This window comes from Salvia hispanica, chromosome 4 (assembly GCF_029641045.1).
Source record: "Salvia hispanica isolate PSC_SH4W2 chromosome 4, Shi_PSC_v1, whole genome shotgun sequence".
NCBI lineage: Eukaryota > Viridiplantae > Streptophyta > Magnoliopsida > Lamiales > Lamiaceae > Salvia > Salvia hispanica.
The window spans coordinates 11800679-11819093 of NC_142695.1; the positions used below are offsets into that span (position 1 = coordinate 11800679).

Genomic DNA, 18415 nt, shown 5'->3' on the forward strand with positions numbered 1-18415 from the left:
CAGTCCAGCGTATTGGATATTGCAGGCGGGAAAAATTGCAGTCTAGCGTATTGGATATTGCAGTCCGCGAAAATTTACCCTTGAATAATTTTTATGATTGCCACATGGCAGCTGATTATTCGTCCTTGTGTACAAATGCTTGGCTAGGATTGGTGGTATGATGTTACTTTAAGAGGTGTTGTCATTTTAACACAAACCTATATATATATATATATATATATATATATATATATTCAATTATATATTAATATAAATAATACTTAAAACTAACAATAATTTAGAAATAGAAATTAGAAACCATAAATCTCATACCGGGATCATTGCAAAAAGAGAATCATTGCGATATGCAGTTTAAAAATAATTTCCATGGAGAAACCTCCTCTAACTCCTAAAATGAGAAGTGGTAGCCCATATTGGGATCATTGAAAAAAAGTAAGAATAAAAATGAGTGATGGCAGTTTAAAACTAATCGTAATATGCAACTACTGACAATTTAAAACTAATCGTAATATGCAACTACTGACAATTCAAATACTATGTAGCTATGGCAGTACAAGTGGATTGAGAAATCATGTAGTGAAGCGAGTCCACGGTATTGATTTGATGGTTGAAGCTGTGTTGATTTGAATCTTATGAAATAGGTGGTATTTTATTTTAAATATTTTGTCATAAAATAGGATTTTTTTTGGTATGAACCATAGGTATAATGATATGTCATACCTTATTTCAGTATACCGTACTTGGTATGACATACCTTATTTCGGTATACCTTAAAAGTACGGTATACCGAAATATGGTAAGGTATACCGCATAAACGGTATGGTAATGATATCGGAAATTGTCATACCGAATTGCGGTGTACCGAAAAATTCGGTATGGTATAGGAATGACATTTTATCATACATTAATTTGAACTACGGTATGTTGTATGGCATTCTCGGTGCGGTATACCATACCGCACCACCCCTACGTACAAATACCTAATGAACGAGATATTTGTAGAATAATCAAATGAAATAAAATTATATTAGTACAAGGACCTCTAAATGTGTTTTGTTAAATATTAATGTTGATTATTGGGCCACACACACCATTGAATGTTGGTAAAGCCCGACGAAGTTAAATTGGCCCAAGTCATTTATGCAAGCCCATTTAACCAGTACTTACATGATACTCTCGATTATCGCCACGTGTGCACTCCAAGCAGATCCTGAGTGTGAGGTGTGTTTGTTTTGTTAGTGATTAAAAAAACGTTGCTCACTCTCTTCTCTGATTCCCTCATTCTCACTCTCTTTCTTCGATGATACACTTTCTATTCTCTCTACACTCGCACTCTCTCTCTAAGGCGGTTTCGCCGGTTATCTTCTGCGATCTTCTTTCTCCACCGATGATTCTTTGTTTTAGTGAGATCTATCAGTGAAATTCTTGAGTTTAGGTCATTGCTTCGATTTCCTTCGAGATTTGGTGTTCTGAGTTGTTCTTGAGAGATCTTGTGTGTTGAAATTGGGATCTGTGAGTGGTTGGTTGATTCGTGTGTAGGAGGTTGTTGTGGTGTACGGTAATCGGTGAGACCTAGGGTAAACTAGTCTTAGGTGGTTCAGTCTTTTCGACGGTTCTCTATTTGTGACAATAGGTTGAGATTTTAGGAGGTCCTAGGACTAGTGCAATCACTGTTGTGACCTGAGCCATATTCCAAATCTCTGATTACTTTTGTCTTTCTTTTACTTATATCCGAAAGGATCTAGTTCCTTGTGTTACTGATTTGTGTCTCTAGTGTGCAGGTGATATCGGATCATAGCTTGAGGTTCAGTCCCGGTCAAGGACCTGAACTTAGGTAGGATCTCGTTCCGTATCTTGTATTTAGATTCCAAATTGTGTAATCACTTTATCTTTTGTATTTCGGCCTGTTACATCTGAGATTGATCATGTTAGTAAGCGGTGTAAACAAAAGAGGTGCAGGTAATTAATGAATCATGTCGATCTGATCCCTACAGTGGTATAAGAACCACGGGGGGATCGACAGCCACGCTTGGTCGTAAAAATTTAAGGAGGTGGGCTCGTCAGAGTAAGGCTCAGCCTCCTGTACAGGCTCTAAGGTATAGTCGGGTTCTCCTTAATGATAGGGTTCCCACTCTAGTATATTGTTTGATTTCTATCATTTTACTGCTTTCTAGTTTTAGGTTTGGGTTTCTGTGTTGGAAGTAATCGCTGGCCGCGATAAAGGTTTTAACTGCTCTTGATTTATGGCATGCTTTAATCACTTTCCTTTTTGTTGCTATTGCTTTCTTGCTTTTATTTCCGTTGTGTGGTTTTTTGGTGTTTAAATGTTAGCTGAAATGTGTGTCAGTGAGTATACTGCCATCTGAGAAACTTACTTATCCACCAAGTGCATCTATCCGCCTTGAGTGGCCCCCTGTGCCCTCATTCTTTGAGTGCTTGCGAACTGGAAAATCTTCTTTCCGGGGTATTCATGTCAAATAGGGAGAATCACTGGTTGAGTATGCTTCTTGAAGCTATTGCCCAATATATTCAGTTTTGAAGATAATTCAGTCTGACTGTCTATGTGTGCGTGCTTGTGACAAACTCATAGTTTAAGATGGTTTTATAGGTGTTTAACCCATGTTTTTGTTGACTTGAGGTGTTTATAATAGGTTTCACCCATATAGTCGTTAATTAGATGAAATAATGAGTTTTTTGTAGTAAAAACAGGTTAAAACGGAGCAAATGGTTGATTCAAGAGATTTCGCCCGCTCAGGCGTTTTGAAGTGAATTCCAGAGAGAAAACCCATTCGGGCTTTTCGCATCCGACAAAAAGCCCGATCGGGCGTTTTTGGCTGACATCGCGATACTTCCGGATTGCCCGATCGGGCGTTCTTCATCTTGCCAATCATGCGATCGGGCGTTTTACGCAGATACCCATTTTTTACTCCGAGTATAAAAGGATTCTCACTCATTTTCGAACCCTAACTTCTCCCCTGCAAAATTGAGAGAGAAATCGAGAGATTCAAGAGGATTGAAGGCAAGGAGGCTTCCATCTTCAAGATATTGAAGAAGAAGACTCTCCCCAACATCAAGTCCACCTTAGGGAGTTCTATTTTCCATTCCTACTATGTTTTCCTTTGTTTTTCTTGTATTTTCTTTTGTTTTTGCTTCCACTATGAGTAGCTAAGTTTTTATTAGGGATATTGGTGAAGTTTGTATGGAATCCATAGGTTAAACCTTGATTTATGCTTATCTATCTCTTTTGTGATGGTTTTGTTGGTTATTGGGCTTTTTCATTATCTAATTGCTTAGCTACCAATTGGATATGTCTTGTTCTAATTATTGTCATTGAGAAATGCTTGATTAGATTGTTAAATAATCAACAACTCCGTGCGTTTTATGTTATCGAGAGATGCATAGCTAGAGAGAGGGCTTGGGTCTGTAGGTCTTAGGAGTCGGTCTTGAAGTGTAGGGAGGAGACTCCGACATTAGAGGCTAATCAACGCGTTAGATTCACCCGAGAGGGTCTCTAACCAATTAACCCGACTTTCCTAGCCACACATGAGACCCAATAGATGAGCATGATCCCTAGGTGAACACCTGTGATCCATACCAACGGATCCATATCCCTACCTTCTCAATTTGTGTGAAAACTACCTTTTATTTGTTTTACTTTCCTAATTTTCTCTTATTTGCTTACTTGTTCTTTGTTCTTAGCTTGTAGTTTAAGAAAAACCAAAAACTCCTTTTATTAGTCTAGATAGTGTTCAAAGTTGGATCGTAGTACTCAAGCCGACATTTAGTCTTCGAGGATCGATAATTTCAACTTGCCACGTGCTACATACCCCATACGCTTGTGGGTGACATATTGTTTGCAAATTTAGCACGAGTCATGTTTTTGGCACCGTTGTCGGGAACTAATTTTCTTTTGTGTTTGATATTGTGATATGATAGAGAATACTAGTTTAGGCATTTTACTTGCTTTATTTAGTTTATTTTTTTCTAGTTTAGCTCTAATTTGCCTTTGTATCCTCTCTTGTATTGTGTAGGTTTTTATGCTCACACGCTCAATGCATCTACTCCCTAAGCCGATTAATTTAGAGATAGAAGCCACCAATAGAAGAAGAGGAGGACGAAGGAGGAGAGCACGAGCTCAACATCTAGTTGAGCCAATGGAATAACCAAATGAGAACAATGAGGAAGTACCACCTCCACCTCCACGTCCCCTTAATCAAGACCAAATCATCCTCCAATTACAACAACAAATGGAGGAGATGAGAAGGGAAAGAGAGGAGGAAAGGAGAAGAGATGCACCGGTTAGAAATGCATTTGGGAACGTTAATATCCCAATGCCACCCATTGATCCAAGAGTGAATGCCAACAACTTTGAGTTGAAGACGGCGTTAATCCAATTTGTGGAGCAATGAGTTTTCTTGGGAAGACCCACGGAGGATCCTAATATGCACTTAGCCAAATTCTTGGAGATTGTCAACACAACTAAGCTTAATGGGGTTCCTGAAGATACAATCAAGCTTATGCTATTCTCATTCTCATTGACGGGATATGCTAGAGATTGGTTCGATAACCTTGTGTCAGGCTCGGTTACGAGTTGGGAAGATTTAGCCAAAATGTTCTTGGAGAGGTTCTTCCCTCTTAGCTCTACTCTCAACCTATAAGCGGAGATCTCTCATTTTAAAATGAAGAGCCAAGAGTCTATGCTTGAAGCATGGGAGAGATTCAACGCTTTGTTGAAGAAGTGTCCCAACCATGGGCTATCTCTGGGCCATCAAGTGAGCCTTTTCTACAATGGATGCTCGGAATTCATCAAAAGTCAACTAAACTTTGGCTCCGGGGGGTCATTTTTGGGCAAGGGGGTCGATGAGTTCAAGAAGATGCTTCAAAGGCTTGCCTACACTAGTAAGGGTTGGAGCGCAAATCGAGATGGTTCAATGCCAGTAGCTTCGGTAGTTGATGCGGATGCTGTTAACCTTCTCTCCCTACAATTGATGATGTTGAATCAAAAGGTGGATGACCTTAGTTTGGGGGTGGCACCCATTGGAGGGCCTCAACCGCCCGTTGAAGATGTCAATTATGTACACCAAGGGGGTAATCCAAGGAATTTCAACAATTATCGCCTTAATAATGGGGGTGGTAATTATCAAGGCTACCGCCCACCCTTCAATGCGCATCCAAACTTCTCATATGGAAATCCAAGTAATGCTATCCAACCATCTCCATCTCCATCTCCCGGATTTGGAGCATCAAGTGGGGCCACCAATGTACCTAGCCCCTCAAAATCTTCGAGTGATGTCACAAATGAGCTTCTAAAAGCTCTCATGGAGAAGACCGATGGGATAATGACACACTCCACCATGAGAATTGATAAAGTTGAAACGGCGGTAGTGGAGGTCACCACAAGATTGGGGGCTTTAGAGCATCGAGTTAGTCAAATTGCTCAAGCCGTTGGAAAAATACATCAACCGGGGCAATTTCCAAGCACTACAATTCCAAATCCGAAAGATTGCAAGGCAATCTACTTGAGGAGTAGGACAAGCTATGAGAGTCCTCCTATGCCCGAAGTGGAAACTAAGGAAGTCCCGGAAGAAAAGAAAGAAGAAGAGGAAATAGAGGTGGAGTCACATAATATGCCACCCGAGATTCATCATGAAGCAAATGCTCCTTCCAATCCAAAAGAGGTTAAAATTTCTTTCCCTAAAGTGGTACAAAAGAAGAAATTGGATGAGAGGTTTGCGAAGTTCCTTGAGATCTTCAAGAGGGTGCACCTCAACATACCTCTCATTGAGGCACTCCAACAAATGTCCGGTTATCTCAAATATTTGAAGGAGATTATGTCCAAGAAGAAGAAGATGGTTGATTATGAAACCGTGAACTTGACCAAGAATTATAGTGCAATTATCCAACAAAAGATGCCGGCAATGATGAAGGATCCGAGGAGCTTCAACATCTCTTGTGTGATAGGGAATGATAGGCAAACTAAGGCCTTGTGTGACTTGGGGGCAAGCATAAATCTTATGCCCTTAAGCTTCTTCCGGAAGTTGAAGTTTGGTGTCTTGAAGCCGATCACCATCACCCTTCAAATGGCGGATAAGTCCGTCAAGTTCCCCAATGGAATCTTGAAAATGTCTTAGTAAGGGTGAATGATTTTATCTTCCCCGTTGACTTTGTAGTCTTGGACATGAAGAAGGATCCTAATGTTCCTCTCATTCTTGGAAGGCCATTCCTTGCAACAGGGAAGGCTCTAATTGATGTCACCAAGGGAGAACTCACCCTTAGGCATGGAAACAAGACGGTTATCCTCTCTATGTTAGACAAGATGAAACGCCATGAAATGGAAGAATCCAAGAGAGTGGAAGAGGTGCCTTTGGAAATTGAAGAGTGCAAGGTGATACAAGTGTCTAAGGATGTTGAAGTTGAGAAGTCCTTGGAGGAGATCTTGGTCCCCAATTGATTCTTTGAGCTTGAGAATGAAACAAGTTTGGGGGAGCAAAAGAAGGAGGTGCCAAAATTGGCAAATGGTGAATCTCATGGAGTTGACCTTGGGGAAATTGACAAGCCGATTTGGTGGAAAACGGCTAAACAAGCTCTATTTGGCCGCAAAAGCTAGGACGGGCCCCGATGAAGTGATCCGAGTGAGCTTGGACCATTAAGTGAAAGCTTGAAAACCTTCGGGCAAATGACGTTAAACAATTGCGCTATGGGGGAGACAACCCCTAGTAGGTACAATTTTATTTAAGTCAATATGTTTTTCTCTCATTTTTAGGAGTTTTCTTAGTGTTTGTTTTAGTGTATTGTTTTAAGTGTGTTTAATGCCCTAATTACTTTCAAGTTGGGTATGTTTTTGTTTTGTAGTTGTTGGAATATGAAAATAGGAAAGAAAGGGTCAAAAACCGAAGACGGGCAAAATCGGGACTCAAGGCAGAGAGTTCGCCCGATCGGGCATTTTGCTCATGCAAAAACGTCCGATCGGGCTTTTATCAGCGGGAGTCAGAAACATCATCCGAGTCGGGCGTTTGTAAATTGACAGAATGCCAAATCGGGCATTTATACGCAGTATAAATTCGCTCGAGGCAGTCCATTCAGCGGAGCCCAACCTCAACGAACCCTACCCCCAATTTCCGATTTCCGGCCAATTCCACCCATTTCTCTCCACCAATTCAGGTTATATCTTTATATTACCACACTAGCACTTCAATTTCGAGTTTTAATCGGATCAATTGGGCCATTTCCACAAGTTCAAGGTGTGAAGAAAAATTTTGGGGATTTTCGTTTTTAAGCTTCAAAGGTATGAATTCTTCCTCCTCTTTCACGTACCCATGGTCTAATCTTGGTTATTGTTAGTTTAATTGTGTTAAATAGCATTGTATTTGATTTAAGTGGTGATTATTGGATGATTTGTGAATACATGCTACATTCTGGAGTAAAGTTGAGAAATTGTGGTTGATTGTTGTTTGAATTGTTATATTTTGCTATTGTTTGGATTTTGGGAGTGAATTGTTGGTGTGAAGTGATGAATTTGTGGTTCATGGAGTGGAATTTTTGATCTTTACATGCTAGGCCAAGTTGTAGGACAAATTTGTGCATCATTTGAGTTTCACTTTTGGATTTTGTGCTTGTATGCTTCGATTGATGATGTAAATGCACGATTTGGGGGTAATGTCTACACTTGTTATCTATCTATTATTAGGTGATGTGTAATTGGATAGTGAAGGGTACTCTTTTGTGCATACATGTGAGAAAAGTGCTACTCCCTCCGTCCCGCTTTAGCAGTCCCATTGATTTTTTTTGCCCTCTTTTTGTATAAATGATAAAAAATAGTTAAAGAGGATAAATGTTAAATTAAGAGAGAATATAATATAGAGAATAGTCTTATCTACATTATTATCTCTCTTACTTTACCATTTCTCCATTTTAACTATTTTTTATCATTTTTACAAAAAGATGGCAGAAAAGTCAATGGGACTGCTAAAGCGGGACGGAGGGAGTATGATTTAGGGCAAGTTTGGGGGAGTACCTTCACTTTGGTAATGTTCATTAAGTGTGGATGTTTTGGTTACAAATAAGACCTAATTTTGTCACATTTTCTTTGTAGGTGAGAATGGTGCTAAGAGCCGAAGATTGTGATGTGGAGTTGCACTCTAGCAACGAGAGGAGAAGATGGCGGGCACTCGCAAAGCTCGATTATAGAGTGTCTAAATTTCCATAACAGGAGGCCCTCACTCAATTGGGCTTGGCACAGTGTTTTGACGAGCTTTGTGAAGTGGTCCAACTGACAGTGCTCTTCAATGGGGAAAATGTTCATTCCTATCAAGTGCTCACGCTAGAGTTTCTCTCCACTTTGGAGGTGGTCGCAGATCGAAGGAGAATTAGAGCTATCAAGTTCCGAATGAGGAAGAACCATATGAGTAGACTATGGAGGACTTCAAGGGGATGCATGGGTTCACAGCAGATGATCATACAGAGCCGGATGATTTTGATAAATATGCATTTTGGAGGACGATCGCCGGGCTGAATGAGAACTTTCAAGCCAACAGGGCTAAGACATCGATGATCTGGAACCCTTTGTTGAGGATGATTCAAAAGGCGTGTGTAGGCCACCTGTTTGCCCAATCACAACAAGGCAGCGTGCAACAGGATGAGCTCTTTCTATTATGGAGTCTCTTTCACAAGAGGCCAATCAACCTTGCTCATTACATGATCAAGCACCTTGAGCGAGCATCCAAGAAGGATAAGGGCACACTATGCTGTGGGGGTGTTATAGGGTCCATTGCACTCCATCTGGGAGTATACACTGATGACCTAGTTAGGGATATTGGGGAGTCCTTGATGGACCTCAATTATCTGAGGAGAACAGGATTTATTGCAGTGGACCGACGCCTGCGGGCTTATCTTTGTCAGAGGGATGATGATCACTACCCCCTTCTGGACGCGTTGAACACATATGTGAACGGTCCCGAGTATACGATGAACTGGAACATGAATTCCGACTCCCACAGAGCTTGCAAGGCAGGCAATCCACCCGTTCTCCCATAGCAGTCATATGACCCTAGTTCGCGGTATGCGGATGACAACCGATTACATGGTTGGAGTTGAGGAGGCGGACAATGAAGAAGTTGGTGATGATGATGATGATGAAGAGGAGGTTCCTCGCCACGATGAGGTCGGCACGAGCAATTCGATGAAACGTGATCGACAAGAGCGAGAGGATGAGGATATGAGCTCTCTCATCGACAGAGTAGCTCGGATGGAGGTTAGGCAGGATGAGTACAGGGCTTAGAATGAAGCCCGTTGGAGTCAGTATGAGACAAACTGTAATCAATTTACTGATTTCAACAACGCACAATGGGCCAACCTCAATGCCCGGCTCGATGAGTTCAGAGGCTACTGGCAGCATCCGCCCCCTCCTCCGCAGTGAAGGTCCATGAGAAATCCACTCTCTTTCAAACTTATCCTAGCTTTGCGTGGAATAAGTTTGGGGGGGTGTCTAGTGGGTTCTCTTTTCACCTCTCTCTCCCTCGTGGTTTGTTTATGCTATTTTTATTTTGATTTGATGATACCCCGGCCTGTACCCCTATTATTTTGGCTATATTTGATGATGATATTTAGGCATGTAATCTTAACTTATGTGTTTCTTTAATTTTGGATTTTGGGGAATGTTTTCCTTGTTCCACTTATGTTTTTAGGATTGTTTTTCGTATGTTTTTGAGTTTATTTCTTTAGGAATGTCTTTCTTGTTTTCTTAGTGTGTTTAATAAGCTCCCTTGGATAAAATGATAGTAGGGTGAGAGAGTGAAGTTTGAACGAGTGTGAGACATGTTGGAGGAGTTGCCAATGATGATTTTGTGCAAAAATTTTCGAAAATCTTGTTGATATGGCTAAGTAACGTGTGATTTTCATTTCAAATTGCCTAAAGTGAATTGCATGGTGTCTTGTCTTTTGCCAAAATTACGTTGTGGGAATTAAGCCTATATTGTTCCTAAATGTGTGTTTTATCTCAAGCATGTCATATGTTTCTAGAACTTGCTCGCGATCTCCTTGAGTCTACATAGTGGTAATGGAGATAAGGGAGGACGTTAGGCCATTTTTATTAGCCAAATCCTATTTTGACCCGTTATGTTAATAATCCTTACTAGCCCACTTTGAGCCTATAAACCTTTTCTTTGACAAACCAAGGGTTGGGTTACCTATGTGTTACTTTTGGAATATCAAAGAGAAATGCAAGTGTGAAAGGGGTATTAGCAAGTGTAAATACGAGCTTATTGAAGAAGAAAAGAAAAAGAAAAGGAAAGAAAGGATAGTGATGATACCATGCAAAGCATGGAGAAAAAGAAAAAGAAAAGAAAAAAAAAAGACAAAAAGAAAAGAAAAATGAAAGTGAAAAATGGTGAATAATTTGGCTTTTGGTGAGAATGGTGCCTTGAAGGTTGGAAAAGACAAAAGTGGAATGTTGATAGGTGAGAAGAGTCTAGGCAAAGCCTAGAAGTAGCTAAGATTGGAGAAGAAAGTTGGTGAAGTTGAATATGTCACATCTTGGGGATTAAAGTCACTTTAGCCAAAAATTACCTCACCTATCCAAAGAGCCTGCATTACAACCTATAGAGAAGTCCTTTTGGACCTTAGATCTTTAGTCACACCGTAGTAGAGGAGAGTGTAGATTTCGAGCAAGCCTATGATAAACTATGCATGCCCTGATGATTGGAGAGCTATGTCATGAGCTTATACACTTTGAGAGTGAGTGAAATTTCTAAAATGCACATTGCATTTTCTCCTTGTAAGGGCAAATTGGCAAGGTTGATTACATGATAGTAACTTGAAGTTGTATTTCATAATACTTTACATGCATACGAGGCCATTGATACTTGTTGTTTATTTTATTTCTACTGAGGCAATGATGACACTCCACATCCTTACATGAGTTTGTTTTCTTATTTTCTTTTTTTTTTCTTGTTCGATGACAAACAAGTGTTTAAGTTTGGGGGTGTTGACAAACTCATAGTTTAAAATGGTTTTAGAGGTGTTTAACCCATGTTTTTGTTGACTTGAGGTGTTTATAATAGGTTTTCACCCATATAGTCATTAATTAGATGAAATAATGAGTTTGTTAGAGTTTTGAAGTAAAAACAGGTTAAAACGGAGCAAAACGGAGCAAATGGCTGATTCCAGAGATTTCGCCCGCTCGGGCGTTTTGAAGTGAATTCCAGAGAGAAAACCCGTTCGGGCTTTTCGCATCCGACAAAAAGCCCGATCCGGCATTTTTGGCTGACATCGCGATACTTCCAGATTGGCCGATCGGGCGTTCTTCATCTTGCCAATCGTGCGATCGGACATTTTACGCAGATACCCATTTTCGCCCATTTTTCACTCCGAGTATAAAAGGGTTCTCACTCATTTTCGAACCCTAACTTCCCCCAGTGCAAAATTGAGAGAGAAATCGAGAGATTGAAGAGGATTGAAGGCAAGGAGGCTTCCATCTTCAAGAGATCGAAGAAGAAGACTCTCCCCAACATCAAGTCCACCTTAGGGAGTTCTATTTTCCATTCCTATTATATTTTCCTTTGTTGTTCTTGTATTTTCTTTTGTTTTAGCTTCCACTATGAGTAGCTAAGTCTTTATTAGAGATATTGGTGAAGTTTGTATGGAATCCATAGGTTAAACCTTGATTTGTGCTTATCTATCTCTTTTGTGATAGTTTTGTTGGTTATTGGGCTTTTTCATTATCTAATTGCTTAGCTACCAATTGGATATGTCTTGTTCTAATTATTGTCATTGAGAAATGCTTGATTAGATTTTTAAATAATCAACAACTCCGTGCGTTTTATGTTATCGAGAGATGCATAGCTAGAGAGAGGGCTTGGGTCCGTAGGTCTAAGGAGTCGGTCTTGAAGTGTAGGGAGGAGACTCTGACATTTGAGGCCGATCAACGCGTTAGATGCACCCGAGAGGGGGTCTAACCAAATAACCCGACTTTCCTAGCCACACATGAGACCGAATAGATGAGCATGATCCCTAGGTGAACACCCGTGATCCATACCAACGGATCCATATCCCTACCTTCCCAATTTGTGTGAAAACTACCTTTTATTTGCTTTACTTTCTTAATTTGCTTTTATTTGCTTACTTGTTCTTTGTTCTTAGCTCGTAGTTTAAGAAAAACCAAAAACCCCTTTTATTAGTCTAGATAGTGTTCAAAGTTGGGTCTTAGTACTCAAGCCGACATTTAGTCTTTGAGGATCGATAATTTCAATTTGCCACGTGCTACATACCCCATACACTTGTGGGTGACATATTGATTGCAAATTTAGCATGAGTCTGCTTGTGAGTGCAATTTAGGTGGTTTTAATTGTTATTTGTGTTGTCATAGCTTAGGAAAGTCCTTGCATGATTGTCTCATGTGGTTTCTATGTCTTATCTGCCTTTAAGACCCCCTTCTGTGATAGCAAGTTTTTGTGCAGTGGCTATGTTGTTGTTGGGTGTGTTTTCTCTTTTGGGTGTATGAAAATATTCTCAAAAATGTCTCAACTTGTTGGAATTGTACCTTTCAATGGAAAAATTGATTTTTTTTTTTTTAATCTGGAAATAGAAACTAAAATGTATTTTGATTCAGCAAAAGTGTTTCAGGTTGTAGATGGAACTATTCCTGATACTGAGTCTGCCTGATAAGGTTGCTGAAATGAATGAATTAGTCAGGTCCACCATAATTCTCAACCTTTCTGGTTCTGTAATAAGAAAGGTTGGATCCATTGAGTCTTCCTTTGATCTGTAGACAAAACTAGATACTTTCTACACTGAAACTCCCATGTCTTTCAGAATGTATCTTTTTGAAAAACTATTGAAACTTGATCTTTCTAAATATATTGATGATAATATTGATATTTTTCATAAATTGGTTCAAGACATCAAGAGGTCCGGTGATAAGACCATATATGAGTATACTAGTATTGCCCTTATGAACTCTATCTCTTATACTTATAGTGATGCCAAAGCTATTATCAACTATGGCAGGGATAGTGCTCCTCTTGATTTAATCATAAGTTCTTTGAAGTCAAAGAAAATAGAAATTAAAGAAAACTTGGCTTTAAAAAATGCTCAGTCTAAAGCTTTGAATGTTAGAGGTATATCTAAATCAAGAGGGGGTAACGAGGACAGTAGCTCTAATGGTAATGGTAAAAAGAAGGGGAAGAGTAGATCTTGGTCTAAAAGCAAGAATCCTAAGGCTTACAGAAAATGTTTTAATTGTGGTGAGGTTGGTCACTATAAAAAGGAGTGTCCAAATCCTAAAATCTGAAGAACATTAATAATCAACTGCATTCAGTTGCTAACCTGGCTAAGATTACTGACTCTGAAGGTGTTTGCTCATGACTCATGATATTCTTCTGTGAACTCTACTCTTGGTTGTTCTTTTACCAAGGATGATTGGTTAATTAATTCTGGATGCACCTATCACATCACTCCTATCAAATATGTGTTTTCTGCTTTCAAACCTGTGGAAAATACCTATGCATCTATGGCCAATAACAAGAAGTGTCAAATTCTTGGCATTTGTTCTGTGTGTTTGAAATTCAACAATGGTGTGTTCTAAATTGAAGGATGTGAGATATGTGTCTGATTTGTGTTACAACCTACTTTCTTTTACCTGTTTAGAGTATGATGGGCTAAAGAGTAGATGGGAACAGGGTGTTACGAAAATTTGAAAATGTGCTTTGTGCTTGTTTAAAGTTGTCATTTATGGAAGCCCATTTAACTATTCCACTTACCCGATACTCCTAATGACTACCACGTGTGCACTCCGCACAGATAGTGTGAGCCATTGGATGTGCGATGTGTTTGTTTTGTAAGTGATTAAACAAAACGTCGCTCTCTCTCTTCTCTGATTCCCTCATCCTCACTCTCTATGTTCGATGATATGATCTCTCTTCTCTCTACAGACACGCACTCTCTCTCTAAGGCAGTTTCGCATGTCATCTTCTCTGATCTTCTTTCTCCACCGATGATTCTTTATTTTAGTGAGATGTATCGGTGAAATTCTCGAGTTTAGGTTACTGCTTTGATTTCCTTTGAGATCTGGTGTTAGATCTGGCATTGTGGTTAGATCTCCTTGTGTGTGGAGCTCAGATCTGTGATTGGTAGGTTGATTCACATGTAGGAGGAGACCGTGGTGTGCGGTAATCGGTGAGACCTAGGGTAAACTGGTCTCTGGTGGTTCTGTCCGTTCGACATTCTCTCTTTGTGACAATCGGTTGAGATTTGGGGAGGTCCTTGGCCTAGTGTTGTCACTGTTGTGACCTGAGTCATATTCCAAATCTCTTATTTCTTTCGTCTTTCTTTTGCTTGGATCCGAAAGGATCTTGTTCCTTGTGTTACTGATTTGTGTGTCTAAGTGCGCAGATAATACCAGATCTAGCTGGAGGTTCCGTCCCGGTCAAGGACATGACTTAACTAGAATCTAGTTCCGTATCTTGTATTTAGATTCCAAATTGTATAATCACTTTTTCATTTATATTTAGGCATGTTTACTCTAAGATTCGCCATCTCAATAAGACAGTGTAATCGAAATATGTCCTGGTAATTAGTGAATCGTGTTGATCTGATCCCTGCAATTAACTACCAAGTCGTTTCAGGTAGAGATGCCCAAGGTTTTCGGTTCGGGCGGTTAACCGGGAAATCGTAATCGATGGTTCCGGTTTCGGACCGGAACCGTGAGATTTAAATCGGATCGAAACTGTCACTTTTGGAACCATGGTCCGGTTCAGATTCAAAAATTCTGAAACCGAAACCGTGCCTGAACTGCGAAAAACCGCGGGAAAACCGTGAAACCGGGCCGAAACCACCAAAATCGCCGGAAACCGATGGTTAAGAACCGTGAAAAACCGGAAAAAAAAAAACGCAGAAAAATTGGCGGTTCCGAACCGTAACCGTAACCGCCGGTTTTGGAACCGGAACCGGCAGTTCCGAACCGTAATTTGATAGTATATAAATACTAATTGAGATTATGATTTTAATTTAAAGAATTTCACAATTTTGATTTGAATTCTTTACTTTCCAAAATTTTAATTTCTTTAAATTATTAATTATGTGGAATGTTATAGTCGAACCTTGAAAAAAAAAAAAAGAAATAACATATTCTGAACTCATCTATTTAATATTTTAAAGCTATATAATTGATATTCATCTTTTTCCTTTATAAAATATAGTGTTTTTAGCTCAATTCACAATATTATGAAAAAAAAATAAAATGGATGCATGATACACTAATGCTAATTGACTACAGTTTTAAATTTAAGAATTCTTTTATTTTGAATTTTACTTCTTTACTCTAAAAAAGTTAATATCTTTAAATTCTTAAATATTGGAACACATATCGTGCTATATTAAGCTATCAAATTATTTAACAATTAAATATAATAATTTTGTTATGTGGTGTTATAATACTATAACCATTAATTTATAATATAAATCAATGATTTATTTGAAAATAATAGCTTTAAATTAACACAAAGAATGATATATATACCTATAAAAAAAATGTGAAATCCCATACTTCAAGTTTTAGATATTAGCTTTATCTGTAGTGCCTAATGTAATTTAGTTTTCCTTAATTAGATACATCTATTTAAAAAATTTATTAGAGTAAATTAGTCATGACATAGAATGTAGCTATGGCAAAAAACCATAAGGGTACTATAGCATAACATTATCTTTCTAAATCACTACCCTTAAAATGTTGGCTTTTGCACTTAACCGTCCAATTCCAAAAGTGTTATTCCTCCTTATTGTCACTTAACTCTAACTAGTACTACTTGCAATGCACTTTGAAGTCAAACGTGGGGGGCTGTATTTGATTTTTAGAGGCTCTAGCTAATGCGCACCACGACTAATTAGCATATTTCCATGTACTGAGTTTTTCATTTAATTTATATCTTTAATTACGAAGTTTTGTACAAGTGTACTGTGACTTTTTGTCCTATGTTCAACTTAAAAAACTAAATTATCTATCACGAATTCTGTTTTTATATTAAAAGTGAAATATATAAATAATCCTTGATATTTCAGGATTGAACATAACTAGTCTCTAAATTTTAAATATAATGGGAGGATCACCAAATTAGGGTATAATCATATATATCTATAATACCTTTTTACTATTTGGACAATTTTTTGGCCCAATATCCCCATCCCCCACCCCACCCCCAAGACACGAAAGACATTTTCGGACATTCATAAAATTAGGATACAGTTTTCATTAATTCTCTCTCTTTAGTACTGGGAATGATATTTTTCTGTAGGTCATGTACATGAAATTATATTTAAGGCAGAAACTTCCCTATTTCACTTACATTTTCTTCCCGCCTTGTGTATCCACTAGCCATTGATTGCAAACTGAGAAAAAGTCCACCGTTTTTGCATGCTATGGAAATATAGACATGTCGATTATTGATAAAAATCCCTTTTAACTTGTTCCGAATAAATAAAATGGACTCTTTTATAATAAGTGGACAATCTTTTCCTTTTATAAGACTTTTTAAAGGATGAATATTATTACCAGAATATGCCCAAGTCAGTGATGTGTTTCATTATTGCAAGTGCAAGTTTGATAGTCATTCTTATCAGGTCTTTTAAGAGGATGAATAAGGGGCGATCAGATTCATATCTGCTCATGATACACATGTATTCCAATTACATTATTAACCATTCATTCATTATGCATGTATTTTCCATCGGTATATATACACCAATTTACGTTATGCCTAATATCAAGATATATGATTTATAAAATTAACTCTCACACATAAGAATCTTTAGTAGAAGGTTCCGAGTGGGGAGAAAAAGTTGGGGTTTAAGGTTTGTCTTTTTATGAGTAGTATTAAACATTGATTGGTCATCGTGTATTTCTTTGATTTAAACATGACTTTCTATTCACATAAAAAAGTTTGGTGACCCCATTATGATATTTTCCACCTAGTCGTTAGAAATGTGCCCTCCCTCCTTTTTATTTTTTTTCCTCCAAAATTGTTTACCTTTTAAGAAGTCTTCACAAACAAAAATCATCATCTTATTTTCCTTTTTGCCTTTTGGTATCGCACGCTTTCACTTGTCTTTTACGCGTTTCCGAGCCAACTACCAACTATTTCCCACTCCCTCCTATCATTGAAGTTTAAACAATTATATCCTCACTTTTTATGAGCTCATAAAACTAAACCATTTTAAAACGGTAATGCTATCACTTTAAGATAATAACCAAAAGGAAGAAATTTTTTTCTGGTGTAGTCAGGTGGTTTTGTGAAAAGAACTTTATGAAATGGCTGTCAAAATTCGGCCTATGAAATACGTAGTAGTACTACATGATTTAGCTTTATGCTTTCTAAAGAAATGTTTATACAATTAGGGCATTTACAAGCACCATAATACTCTTTTTCCTTATCTTTTGGTATTTTATTCATCACTATCCTGTCTTATTTCTTTCTCTAATTTCTTTATTATTGCATATAATTCCAATTTTTTTAAAGTGACTCTTTCAATCTTGTGCTGTCACATGTCACGTAACATGCAAAGTTATTAACGCTATAATGCAATATAAATTAATGGTCGTTGTAAATGGATTCCCCATATTGCATTGTAGATATAGAGAAATCGCATTGTACATATAGAGAGATTGCATTGCCTCCGTAGATTATTTAATTTGTATTATAGATATATATAGATGAATTGCATATATAGACAGTTAATTTTGTGAGCTCTTTACTTGGAGTTCTCTAATGTTTGTCCGAGCATGTGATTGAAAAGTGCCTGAACGCCCGGCCGGGTGTTTTATCCGTCAATTTTATGCTTGTATTTTATGGACCATTTTCTTGGGAATGAAGACGTAACTATAAATAGTCATTTGTTTCATTTTGTTGGTTGGTTGCTGATTAAAATTGTAGCTTGTGAGATTTGTTCTTCTTTATGAGAGTTCTTATCTAATTCGTATTTTATAGGTTTTTTATTTCATCACTTAATTTAATCAAGTATCGATCAAGTAAAGGTATGCATCAAAAGCTTGTGAATTCTTTGAGTAGTGGAGCCATTGATAAATCTAGCATGGTGAAATTAGCTTAGGGTGTTCTTTCTCCATCAATGGGTTTATCCTCGTAATTCACATTCTCAATCTTTAATTCCTCCATCAATTCCTTTAGGATCTAGTTTTTGAAGGCTAGATTCATTCTATCTTTATTTTTCCTTTTGATTTGAGTTTCAAATTATAGATCAATCATCAAAATGGCAAAATCATTGGGTTAATGGAATCACATCAATATGATTTCATATAGCGTAGTTGCCTACTTGGTGTTTGATTTATTGTTTCATTGGATTAGGTTTATTTATCTTTGGTCCTTGCTCTTATACTGTTTTGATTGGATGACAGGATTGATCAAATGTAGCT

At 38.1% G+C, this 18415-nt stretch overlaps 1 non-coding gene and 1 pseudogene across 1 annotated transcript; one reads left to right on the forward strand and one right to left on the reverse strand.

Annotated features, from left to right (window-relative positions):
• Window positions 1-4247: 4247 nt before the first annotated feature.
• On the forward strand, window positions 4248-5310 carry LOC148927244 (uncharacterized; annotated as a pseudogene).
• Window positions 4650-4756, reverse strand: LOC125197591 (small nucleolar RNA R71). The gene has a single exon (XR_007172127.2). It is a non-coding gene; the product is annotated as a small nucleolar RNA R71 (small nucleolar RNA).
• Window positions 5311-18415: the final 13105 nt, after the last annotated feature.